The sequence below is a fragment of the Heptranchias perlo genome, chromosome 17, assembly GCF_035084215.1.
Source record: "Heptranchias perlo isolate sHepPer1 chromosome 17, sHepPer1.hap1, whole genome shotgun sequence".
Lineage (NCBI taxonomy): Eukaryota > Metazoa > Chordata > Chondrichthyes > Hexanchiformes > Hexanchidae > Heptranchias > Heptranchias perlo.
This window is the reverse complement of record NC_090341.1, coordinates 22015306-22028698: the sequence shown is the minus strand read 5'-3', so window position 1 is coordinate 22028698 and position 13393 is coordinate 22015306. Positions and strand designations below refer to the sequence as shown.

Sequence of the window (13393 nt, the reverse complement as noted above, 5' to 3'; positions counted from 1 at the left end):
CTAAAAATATTTTACAAATGCTTACACAGTCCTACTAAGTAATGAATGATTTTATTTAAAGAAAAACTTAAAGCAAAATTTTGAACATAATATTTGTCAAAAATATCAGTAACACTATATAAGATGGGTGGGATCTGTAATAAGATGGTTTGTTCATTAAGTTGGAGTTTGTCAAACAAGCAAGAAAAGAAAAACATCCTGTTTAAAATGTATTTTGTTAAACAAATGACAAGATGTGCAGAAGGGTTTGATAATAGACTGAGTTAGAAAATATGATTCCTGTGCCTGAATGGGTGCTGTTTTTGACTGTTATTAAAATTTTTCTCTCCTGGGAGAAACTTTATAATAATAATTAGGACCTCCAGGGTTGAAATGTGCCCTTTTCCTTTGTGCGCAAACATTGTACAGATATTAGACACTTGGTCCACAAGTGCAACAAATGTGTAATTGTCACCATTTTAGTCAAGTAAAATGGTGGCAAATTTCAGGAACTAGTAAAAATATACTATATTTGATTTTGCTTTGACTTGGTACACAAATACAGCCATTAGAAAATATTTTGGAGGAAAAACAGTAAAAATTTTGACATTAGGATTGTTTTGGGTCGTCGTGTACATTTTTAGTTTATTTTCAGATCCTTGTTTGTATGCTACTTGAAGCTGAAACGTGACAATTTTTGAAGGTGAAGGACTTTTAACATTGGTTTAGTCTAGATAACTTGACTTAAGGTTCTTTTTTTAAAAAAAAGGTTTACATGAAGATTTGGTATTATGCCCTACAATTTTCATCTAATAAATTTGAAATAAAAATAGAATTTAATTGCAGAATGAGCCCTATTCTTAACATTGAGGGGTTATTTGAAAGATAAGATTTGCAATCATTTTAAAAACATTGTTTACTTCCACTAAAAACTTAAAGCAAAAGTTTTGAATGTAATTGTAAAAAAATATTGGATTAAATAAGATATGGGTAGGAGCTGTAATGTGAGTTATTTATCAACAAGCTAAAGCAGTGATTTTTAATATAGTTGTATATTGTTGGTCCTAAAATAGGTTATTAAGTAATAATTGTATTCAAATCTGCTTATTTATCCATGAAAAGTCATATTATATGGACTTACTATCAGGATCATATTTCCCTCCCATTACCTTTTTATTGTATCCTCTGACTCACTATAAATGACACAGGAAATCTGCTAGTAATATATTAAAAGTCTTGGGTGTACTACGCAATTCTTGTAAGTGGCTCAGCTTACTTCTCTGTCAAACTATTGATACTCACATTGTTATAAAACAGCGATTCCTTCGACTCATCATGACCATTATCATGGCAGATCTGCTAGTTATGTATTAAAAATTTTGCATGTGTGTGCACTGCCTATTTAATAATTTCTGTGTTTTTTTTATGTCACTGTCACATTATTTCTGTCAAGCTTTTCTGTCATGTTTTTTACTTATCTCTGATCAAGTCCTCTACACTTCGTTTCCAGGGTGGTCTGCTTATGTTTGAGACCTTGCACATCATCTCCAGTCTAGGTGGGCACTGTGATCACCAGCTTCTGGCTCCAGGTGTGTTTTAAAAAAAATTATTTTAAGATTATTTCTGAAATACTTGTCTTGCTACGGCTGGGGGCCTCTATGGTTTCCATGACCCTTCTGCTGGTTTCCCAATTATTTCTAGCCCGTTACTGAGCCTAACCCCTCTCTGCTTTCCTGCCATTTCCTAGTCATTCCAGGCCACATCCACCCTCCCATAATCCTCTTTCAGCCATGGTGCACTAGAGCCAGGAAATCGGGAAAGAGAATAGGCTGGGATGGGATTAGGGGGAAGATGTTGAGGTGAGTGAGGGGGAGGGCGGGGCAAAGCAGAGTGGGAAGAGGATAGTTGTGGGTGGAGGGGAGGGGAGGAGATGGCACAGGGAGGTAGGGGAGGGAATGGGAGTGGAACCCAACCAGGATGAAGGCTGATGTCTTCTGTTGTTCTCCATTCCTCTGTTGCCCAAAAAACCGCGATAACTCCCTCTCCTGGTGTGATTTCCTCCCATGCCTTCATCTCCCCTCTGGCCTCGGGCTACTGCTAACATCATTATCCCCTTGCTCTTCTCCCCAGTAACAGCTGCCCACCCATCTTTTGGGCAACATCATGGGTGATTCACTAAGAAAGGAAATACTTGCATTTTATAGTGCTTTTCATGACCTCAGTGTATCCTAAAGCACTTCAGAGTCAATTAATTACTTTTGAAGTGCAGTCATTGGTGCAATGTAAGGAAATGCGGCAGCCAATTTGCGCTAGCAGGGTCCCAGAAACAGCAATGAGATAAACGACCAGATAATCTATTTTAAGTGGTGGTGTTTGAGGGATAAATGTTAGCCAGAACACTTGGAGAACTCCCCTGCTGTAATTCAAATTGTGCCATGGGATCACTTAGATCCACCTGAACAGGCAGATGTGGCCTCAGTGTAACATCTTTTCTGAAAGATGGCAACTCTGACAGTGCAGCATTCCCTCAGTAATGTACTGAAGTGTCAGCTTATTTTCAGCTAAATTATGTGTTTAAGTCTCCAGGAGTGGGGCTTGAACCCACGACCTCTGTCTCAGAGGTGAGAATGTGCCATGGGCCAAATTTTAATTTGATCAATCTATAATAATAGATATATTCCTATTCCTATATATTTAAGTTTTATACCTTACCTTTTTTAAAGCTCAAGATATGTAGCAAGATGGTACACAATAATATACCAGGTTCAAGGCAGGTAACTGATATTTAGCAGTACTGGGGCAGTGGGTTCATGAGGTACAGCTAAACTGATTATCATAGTAGGTACAGCACAGGAGGAGGCCATTCGGCCCCTCGTACCTGTGCCGGCTCTTTGAAAGAGCTGTCCAATTAGTCCCATTCCCCTGTTCTTTCCCCATAGCCCTGTAAATTTTTTCTCTTCATGTATTTATTCAATTCCCTTTTGAAAGTTACAATTGAATCTGCTACCACCACAATTTCAGGCAGTGCATTCCAGATCGTTGCAACTCGCTGCGTTTAAAAAAAAGCCTCTGGCTATTTTGCCGATCACCTTAAATCTGTGTCCTCTGGTTACCGACCCTTCTGCCACTGGAAACAGTTTCTCCTTATTTACTCTATCAAAATGGTTCATGACTTTGAACACCTCTATCAAATCTCTTCGTAACCTTCTCTGCTCTAAGGAGAACAACCCCAGCTTCTCCAGTCTCTCCATATAACTGAAGTCCCTCATCCTAGTAAATCTCTTCTGCACCTTCAGAATTGAACACAATACTCCAGCTAAGGCATAACCAATGTTTTATAAAGGTTTAGCATAACTTCCTTGCTTTTGTACTCTATGCCTCTATTAATAAAGCCCAGGATCACATATGCTTTTTTAATAGCCTTCTCAACTTGTCCTGCCACCTTCAAAGATTTGTGTATGTGTACCCCCAGGTCTCTCTGTTCCTGCATCCCCTTTAAAATTGTACCATTTAGTTTATATTGCCTCTCCTCATTCTTTCTGCCAAAATGTATCACTTCACACTTCTCTGCATTAAATTGCATCTGCCATGTGTCTGTCTATTTCACCAATCTATCTCCTCCTGAATCTGTTACTATCCAGCGTTTTGTTTACTACATTTCCGAGTTTCATGTCATCTGCAAACTTTGAAATGATACCCTCTATACCCATGTCCTGGTCATTAATATATATCAAAAAGAGCAGTGGTTCTAATACTGACCCCTGGGAACACCACTGTATACTTCGCTGCAGTCTAAAAAAACAACTGTTCACCACTACTCTCTGCTTTTCATCCCTTAGCCAATTTTGTATCCATGCTGCCACTGTTCCTTTAATCCCGTGAGTTTTAATTTTGCTAACAAGTCTATTATGTGGTACTTTATCAAATGCTTTTTGAAAATCCACATACACAACATCAACTGCACTACCCTCATCAACCCTCTCTGTTAATTCATCAAAGTACTCAATCAAGTTAGTCAAACATGATTTTCCTTTAACAAATCCATGCTGACTTTCATTTACTAGCCCAAGTGCCAGTTAATTTTGTCCCGGATTATTGTCTCTAAAGGTTTCTCCACCATCAATGTTAGGCTGACTGGCCTGTAATTGCCAGGTTTATCCCACTCTCCTTTTTTGAACAGGGGTGCGACATTTGCAATCCTCCCGTCCTCCGGCAATGTCCCCATATCTAAAGAGGTTTGGAAGATTCTGGCCAGAGTCTCCACAATTTCCACCCTTACTTCATTCAGTAACCTCGGATGCATCTCATCTGGACCGGGTGACTTTTCTACTTTGAGTACTGCCAATCTTTTAAGCACCTCCTCTTTATCTATTTTTATCCTATCCAATATCACCACTACCTCCTCCTTTACTGCTACAATGACAGCATCCTTTTCTCCAGTGAAGATGGATGCAAAGTGTTCATTTAGTACCTTGGCCATGTCCTCTGCCTCTACAAGAAGCTCTCCTTTTTTTGTCCCTAATCAGTCCGACCCTTCCTTTGACTACCGTTTTACTATTTATATGTTTATAAAAGACTTTTGGGTTCCCTTTTATGTTAGCTGCTAATCTATTCTCATCCCTCTTTGCCCCTCTTATTCCCTTTTTTAGATCTCCTCTGTACTTTCTATATTCAGCCTGGTTCTCTGACTGTATTATGAACCGTACATTACTCATGAGCCTCCTTTTTCTGTTTCATTTTAATCTCTATGTCTTTAGTCATCCAGGGAACTCTAGCTTTGGATGCCCTCTCCCCCCCCAGGTAGGAATGTGTCTACTCTGTACCCGAACCAACTGCTCCTTGAAGGCCTCCCATTGTTCAATTGCCATTTTGCCTGCCAATTTTTGATTCCAATCCACCTGGGCAAGATCCCTTTTCAACTCAATGAAATTAACTCTCCTCCAGTTTAGTATTTTCACAATTGATTGTTCCTTGTCCTTTTCCTTAACTATTCTAAACCTAATATTTATGATCACTGTTCTCCAAATGCTCCCTCTCTGAAACATGCTCCACCTGCCCCACTTCATTTCCCAGAACTAGATCCGGCACTGTGTTTCCTTCCTGGTTGGGCTGGAAACACACTGTTCCAGAAAGTTCTCTTGTACACATTTCAGCAATTCCTCCACTTCTTTGCCCTTTTACACTGTTACTGTCCCTGTCTATATTGGAATAATTGAAGTCCCCCATTATCACCACTCATAGCATCATAGAAATTTATGGCACAGAAGGAGGCTATTCAGCCCATTGTGTCTGTGCCGGCCGAAAAAGAACCATCCAGCCTAATCCCACTTTCCAGCTCTTTGTCCGTAAAACTACTCTATACTTCTTGCATCTTTCTGTAATTTGCCTGCAAATTTGCTCCTCTATCTTCTTCCCACTATTTGGTGACCTATAGTATACATCCAGTAGCGTTATAACTCCTCTATTGTTCCTTAATTCTAACCAACTAGATTCTGTCTTTGACACCTCAACTACATCATTCCTTTCCAGTGCTATAATAGTTTCTTTCATCAATACTGCCACCCCCATTTATCTAATAGCAATCATAATATGATCGAGTTCAACTTTGTGTTTGAAAGGGAGAAACCCGTATCAGCTACTAAGGTTTTAAAGTTAGGTACGGCCGACTTCAATGGGATGAGACAGAGACTGTCCACAGTAAACTGGGCAAATCTGTTAATGGGTAAAATGACAGAAGGGAGGTGTTCAAAAAAGAATTTAACATGATTCAGAACCAGTTTATACCCCTAAGAGGCAAGAGCTTTAGTTGCCAAAAAAAACAGCCATGGACAACGAAAGAGGTAAGGGACAACATAAAAAGAAAAGGAAAAGCACACAAAAATGCAAAAAATAGCACAGATCTTGGCGACTGGGAGAGATACAAAGGTGACAAAACAGAGTAAGCTACAAAGAGGGGCTATGAAAAGAAACTTGCAAGGAATATCAAAATCAACACTTTTTACAATTATATTAGGAAGAAGAGGGTAGTCAAGTGCAATGTGAGCCCCTTAAAAACTGATAATGGTGATATTGTAAATGAAAATAAGGAAATGGAAGACATGTTAAATAATTACTTTGTGTCAGTATTTACAGTAGAGGAGGAGATAGCATGCTGGACACCCCAAGGAAACTAATTTTGAATCAGAGACAGGGACTCACCATTATTAAAGTAAGCAAATTAACAGTAATGAAGAAAATAATGGCACTAAAGAGTGACAAATCCCGAGGACCAGATGGTTTCCATCCCAGGGTTTTAAAGGAAGTAGGTGAGAACATTGCAGATGCCCTAACCATAATCTTCCAAAGTTCTCTCAATTCAAGAATCGTTCCTTTTTGATTGGAAAATTGCACATATCACTCCATTACTTAAGAAAAGTGAGAGAGGAAAACCAGGAAATTATAGACCAGTTAGCCTAACATCAATTGTCGGGAAATTACTAAAGTCTGTAATTAGGAATAGAGTGACTGAACACCTTGAAAATTTTCAGCTGAAAACAAATGGAATCAGTTGCATATGAACTTTAATATGGATGAGCACTGACTGAATTTAGAGCATAAAAGAAATGTATTTTAAAATGATGAAGTACAATCTATAGCACTCCCTTGCAGCTCAAAGATCTTTATTTTCTGACTTCAGCATGGATTTGTAAAGGGCAGGTCATGCCTGACGAACCTGATTGAATTTTTTGAAGAGGTGACTAAAGTAGTGGACAGAGTGTTGTTTATATGGACTTCCAGAAGGCATTTGATAAAGTCCCTCATAAGATACCATTAACTAAAGTTGAAGCTCATGGAATTGAGGGCAAATTATTGACCTGGTTAGCAAATTGGCTGAGCGGCAGGAGACAGAGAATAGAGATAATGGGCAGGTATTCAAATTGGCAGGATGTGACTCGTGGTGGCCCACCGGGATCTTTGTTGGGGCCTCAACTATTCACTGTATTTATTAATCACTTAGATGACAGGATAGAGAGCCACTTATCCAAGTTTGCCGATGTCACAAAGATAGGCAGCATTATGAGCAGTGTAGATGGAAGCATAAAATTAAGGAGTTACTAATAGATTAAGTGAATGGGCAAAACTGTGGCAAATGGATTTCATTTTAGGCAAGTGTGAGATCATCCACTTTGGGCTTAAAAAGGGTAGATCAGAGTACTTTCTAAATAGTTAAAAGTTCGAAACAGTGGAGGTCCAAAGAGACTTGGGGGTCCATGTACATTGATCATTAAAGTGTCATGGACAGGTACAGAAAATAATCAAAAAGGCCATAGGAATGCTCGCCTTTATATCTAAAGGACTAGAATACAAGGGGGTAAAAGTTACACTACAGCTATACAAAGCCCTGGTTAGATCACACCTGGGGTACTGTGTTAAGTTCTGGGCACCACACCTTAGGAAGGATATATTGGCCTTGGATGAAGTGCAGCGTAGATTTACTAGTGATACCTGGACTCCAAGGGTTAAATTACAAGGAGAGATCACACAAACTAGGGTTGTATTCCCTGGAATTTAGAAGATTAAGGGGTGATTTGATCGAAGTTTTCAAGATATTAAGGGAATCTGATAGGGTAGATAGAGAGAAACTATTTCTGCTGGTTGGGGAGTCTAGGACTAGGAGACATAGCCTAAAAATTATAGTTAGGACTTTCAGGAGTGAAGTTAGGAAACACTTCAACACGCAAAGGGTGGTGGAAGTTTGGAACTCCCTTCCGCAATCAGCAGTTGATGCTAGCTCAATTTTAATTTAAAATCGGAGATTGATAAATTTTTGTTAACCAAAGGTATTAAGAGATATGGGGTTAAGGTGGGTATATGGAGTTAGATCACAGATCAGCTGTGATCTCATTGAATGGCGGAACAGGCTCGAGGGGCTAAATGGCCTACTCCTGTTCCTATGTTCTCCCTCCTTTCTCTCCTTCCCAAGGGTCCGCCTCTATCTTTCCTGATGGGGCGGTTCTGGACTTTTGTAGCACTGGGTGTCCCAGAGTTTGGTAGCTCTACGTTTGACTACGGTGGGGGGAGGGGGGGGGATGGTTCTGTGGTTTGGCAGCACTGGAAAGGAACGTGGAACTTGGTGGAAATGGAATGTGGGATTTGGCTCATTGGTGTATTCCTGTAGTTGAAGAAGGGACTGCACGTCTGAGAGCATTGAATGGAGGTTATCAGTCTAGTCGCACCAATTTGCAATCTCTGCAAACATTGAATTAAGTGATTTCTGATTGGTTTCTGGAAAGAAGTAATTACTGTTTTCATTACATAAATTAATACCACAGCTGCATAAATAATTATACAGATTCTGTTCTTTGTGCCTCTGGATTAGCAAACAAACACATGGCTACTTTAATAAAATTTATTTTTACTTTCAATCAGCAATTTTGCATCTCTTGGAGCTGTCAGCACTTGGAAAATTTTGAGTGACATTCATTGACATACATAAATCTAGATCACATGTTTCAACCAAAGTGAGTGATTGTCATTTGTAATGAGTGACATTTGGAAAGTCTGAATATTGTTTAGCTGACCATTACTTTTGTGACTAGCAGTAAAACATCAGGAAGAGGAAGCTGCACTTTGGCTCACTTGAACAGCGATAGTGAGTTTGTAAATATTTTAATTTGAAGTGCAGCTGTGCAGTATTAATAACAAATGAATTAGCGCAGTCTTTGAAACTTCAACAAAACTGTTAAACCATTTGTTTTATACAAATTAACACTTTAGTTAAAATAGCAGACGAGGGATTTCATATTAAAAGAAATTACTCTTGCATGGTGTGGTTTCAACCATGTTGGATTTTTTTTTAACATGAGAAATAAATTGAATGGATGGAGTCACAGAATTTGATACCCAAAGTACTGGTTAAAAACATAATTTGACTTATTCAGTCATTAAATCAGTTACTTAGATGTATTTCTGTGAAGGTAAACATTTATTTTTTGTTATTTTTTGAAAAAACAAATGGAATCAGTTGCATATGAACTTTAATACGGATGAGCACTGACTGAATTTAGAGCATAAAAGAAATGTATTTTAAAATGATGAAGTACAATCTATAGCACTCCCTTGCAGCTCAAAGATCTTTATTTTCTGACTTCAGCATTTTGTGTTTGACTCTACAGAATTACTTAATAAATGAGAAAGTACAGTAATAGCTTAACAATGCAAAAAATAGATTAGGTTTTAAACTGAGTTCTTGAAAATGTACTTGTTATAATTTAACTACCTTATCTTTTTAACCTTGTTACAGTAAATTTAAATAACTCGTTTGTGACTAGTTCATTACCCTGCTGTTGCTGTTCCTGTTCCTGATTTAAAAAGCCAGTTTTAATTTATGGAGCTTTGTTAATGTCATTCTTTCTAATTATCCAATAGGACACTTTCCTACTATGTAAAAATTAGTATATTGTAGTTGTGAATTTATATAATTATTTGCTCTAATAACATCTCCTGGGTAGGATGATCTAAATGGCAATGTTTTTTTTTCCACCTTTAAGAATCTTTAAATTTCTGTCGCACCTTACCTCTGGAGTCATATTACTGGCATCTGTAAGATAGTGGTAAAGCAATTGGTAAAACAGTCAAACTGTCTTTTAATTCAAAGGTTTTAACCAAGTTTGACATTGTTAATACATTTTGATGATTCACAGAGGTAGATGAGTCTTTCATGTCCCAAAATGTGCCATTGTTTACACTGTGTGATGTTTATTAGATATTAATATGGCTGCATTTCAAAAGGTTAATAAAACCAAGACTTTTTAACTAAGAGCTGCAGCCATCAAGGCAGAAAATATTTTGTAAAACATTTTAAAATTGGAGACCTATGCATTTTCATACATAAAAGTTTTCATGTTTTTGAAATTTGGAATAGTGCAGATATATTTTGGAATTTGGAAGTGTGAAACTTGAATTCTAAAAATGTAACGGCAATAAAACGAGTTATAGTTATTTGAAATATAATCTTTGAAAAACACATCGGGCTCGAATTTAGCAGGCCTGCGGGTTCCCAGCGGGTGGTCCTCCGGGAGCGTGGTCAACACGCTCGGCGAAATTAGTGGGTTGCCCGCGCGATCGTAGCAGGCAACCCACTAATAGGAATCAATTACCTGCTCCTCCGGGGTCCACGGCGCTGGCCTGCGCGTCGGTCGGGCTGCGCATGCGCAGTACGATCTGTCAGCTGGAGGCTCTCTAGTTAAAGGGGCAGTCCTCCACTGACAGATGCTGCAACCAATGGAACAAATTGCAGCATGGAGCAGCCCAGGGGGAAGGCTGCTCCCAGTTTAATGATGCCTCACCCCAGGTATCATCAGATGGGGTGAGGAGGAGGGGGAGGACACAGATCTTCCACCTGACGGGCGGGAGGAAGCGGCCTGCCTCTGCCACCAAGAAGGCCTGGCTCGAGGTGGCAGAGGGGGTCACCTGCGCCACCAACATATGGCCCACCTGCTTACAGTGCAGGAGGCACTGCAATGACCGCAGTAGGTCAGCCGCAGTGAGAACACAAAGTCTTTCCCCTACACTCCGTCTGCCACAACACTGCCCCCACCCCACATCTCCTTCGGCACCGCCAACACTATTCTGTAATATCACCCTTCATACCCACTCAAACCCCATCCTCATCTTACCTCCACCTACTCACCTCGCCAGTACTCATCCTGCCACTAACACGCAACCCAATCCTCATACAATCTCATTGCTCCATCCCATACTCACCCTCTCGTGCATCTCCCTCACGGCCAGCCTCACTCAACCTGCCACCACCTGTGCTGCAGCCACAGGGCATGCATCACATATGTTCAGTAGGCAGCGTAAGGCAAACGTGTCGTGAGCATGAAGGGGGTGCACAAGGGTGTCTGAGGGTTTTTCATGGGTGTTACCTATATCGAATTTCAGAGCAACAAACAGCACACATTATATTGACACCACCACTGCCATGTCTCCGCGAATCCTGTCCGTTGTGTCCAATAATGCCCGCTCCTGGGTATCACTATGAGGACCCACCACTGATGCCACCCATCGTGTTACTGCAGAGTAGGTGCAGGTGTATTTGCAGGGCTCGTCCGCGCAGACGACTGAGAGACATCGGCGGTGTAGCCGGCTGCACCCTGGAAGGATGCGGAGGAGAAGGTGTGGAGGGCAGTGGTGACTTTGACAGTGACAGGTAAGCAGTTGGTGCTGGGGCCAGCCAGGAGCAGCTCGGCATGAAAGAGCCTGCAGATCTCCACGACTACATGTCGAGCGAATCTGCGCCTCCCTGTGCACTGCTGCTCGGAGAGGTCCGGGGAGCTGCGCCTCGGTCTGTGGACCCTGTGGTGAGGGTAGTGCCCTCTGCGATGCGTCTCTCTCTGCGGTAGCCCTCCCTCCTGCTGTGCAGGTGGGCGTGCAACAACACCGTGTTGGGGGATCCACGTCTCTGCGGCGGACGGCGTGGACTGCGAGGCTGCTGGGGCTGGTCATGCTCTTCGTCCTCCGAGGGTGTCCACACACCACCCATCTGGCAGGTGTTGGTCTGAGGGGTTGTGCAGGGTAGGTGGGTGGTTCCTCGGACTGGGGCTGCGGTTTCGTGTCGGTCTGTCCTCTGGCTTGGCGGGGGGTGGTGGGGGGCAGGGGTTGCCCTATGTGACGCAGTGGCCTCCTGCGTGGGTGAGGGCTGTCCCCCGTGGAGTGCACCTTGGCACCTGCCACAGGCTGCTGGCTGCAACACGCCTGGTTGGAGAGAGACTGTTTCCCCCAGTGTGTGAAGCTCACTGCCTTGAACCTAAAATCCCACACTTCCTCTTTTGACAGCTGATTCAGCTCATTAACTGACCTCAACAAGCAAGGTAAGTACTCTCAAGTGGAACCCCGCTGGCTTTAATTGCCTGCGGGATTCCCACCAGCGGGGCTTGCGCGCTCAGCCCCGCACGTCAGCGCGGTACCCGGAAGTGGCCGGGGTTTCGTCGCGATCCGGTCACGTGACCGGATATCGGGATTTTCCGGGCCCCCCCGCTGGAAACCCGCCGGAAACCCGACGCCAAAATCGAGCCCATCATATTTCAGACAGCTGAAAAATAATCCATTTTAGATCATGTATTGCACTGTAATAGTGAAAATTGACATTGGCAGCAAGATATTTTGCAGTGGCTAATTCACTGATTTACTTTCAGTGCGTTTCTGTTGAATTATGCATGAAACATTTTGAGGCACCAGCGTGTAACTAATATCAAGAATCCCAGAAAATGTGGAGGACACCTGTATTATTTTCAGAACAAACCAAGATTAGAAATTTCACATAGTAGCCAACTCCATAATGCAGTATGCATATGAAATTGAACTAGAACATAGACCATGTGTGGACATTTAAACTATAATTTTAAAGGATGACGCCCTCAGTACAAAAATATCAGAAATACATACCAATTTATGTAACTCAACCCAGGAACTCTGATGCAAATAAAATATTCTGAGTGTCAAACTTGGCTAATTTTTGAAGGGGCGGTGTAATCAATTTACATTTAACATCTTTACGTTTAACACCTTCCAGTTCTGACGAAAGGTCTTCGACCTGAAACGTTAACTCTGTTTCTTTCTCCACAGATGTTGCTTGACTTGCTGAGGTTCTCCAGCATTTTCTGTTTTTATTTCAGATTTCCAGCATCTGCAATGTTTTGCTTTTGATTTAGTCAATTGATGAGCTCCTTTTTAAAAAAACAATTCAGAAGTTTAAAAATTAACAGACATTGTAACCTGGTGGTAAGTACTGTCATGACTAGTATCATGCAGCCCAAATTCCAACCATCCAAGTGGGGCAAGCCACAAACTTCACACTACATTGTGCTCATAAGTGGAAACAATGAAACAGGTTGGGAATGTGTAATAAAAATGGGTTCATAATTTGATAAAATAGGTGCTAAATTCTGAAACATTTTAAAACCAAGAGATTTACTGTAGTTAGTTCTATATGGAAAATGTAATGCTGCCTATATTGGAGACACAAATGCATTGATGCAAGACAATACGTCCCAGCATTAATACATGATTGAAAGTAAAAGAATTCCAAATTGGCAGCATACCCAAAGGAAATGAAGCATACAGCCAATTTTAAGAAGTCAGCTGTGGCTTAGTGGTAGGTATCACTTTTGCCTGAGTCAGAAGGTTGTGGGTTCAAGTCCCACTCCAGAGACTTGAGCACAAAATCTAGACTGATACGCCAGTGCCTCTCAGGTAGACGTAAAAGATCCCATGGCACTATTTCGAAGAAGAGCAGGGGAGTTTTCCTTGGTGTTCTGGCCAATATTCATCTGTCTACTAACATTACTAAAACAGATTATCTGGTCATTATCACATTGCTGGTTCTGGGACCCTGCTGTGCACAGATTGGTTGCCACATTTCCTACATTAC

General features: G+C 41.2%; 1 long non-coding RNA gene across 3 annotated transcripts in view; it reads left to right on the top strand.

Moving 5' to 3' along the window:
* LOC137334159 (uncharacterized) overlaps positions 1-13393 on the top strand; it is a 37115-nt gene that overhangs the window by 8222 nt on the left and 15500 nt on the right. For all 3 annotated transcript variants that reach the window (XR_010966087.1, XR_010966086.1, XR_010966085.1), the window contains one exon: positions 1490-1568. This is a non-coding gene — a long non-coding RNA (uncharacterized lncRNA). The remainder of the gene's footprint in view (positions 1-1489; positions 1569-13393) is intronic.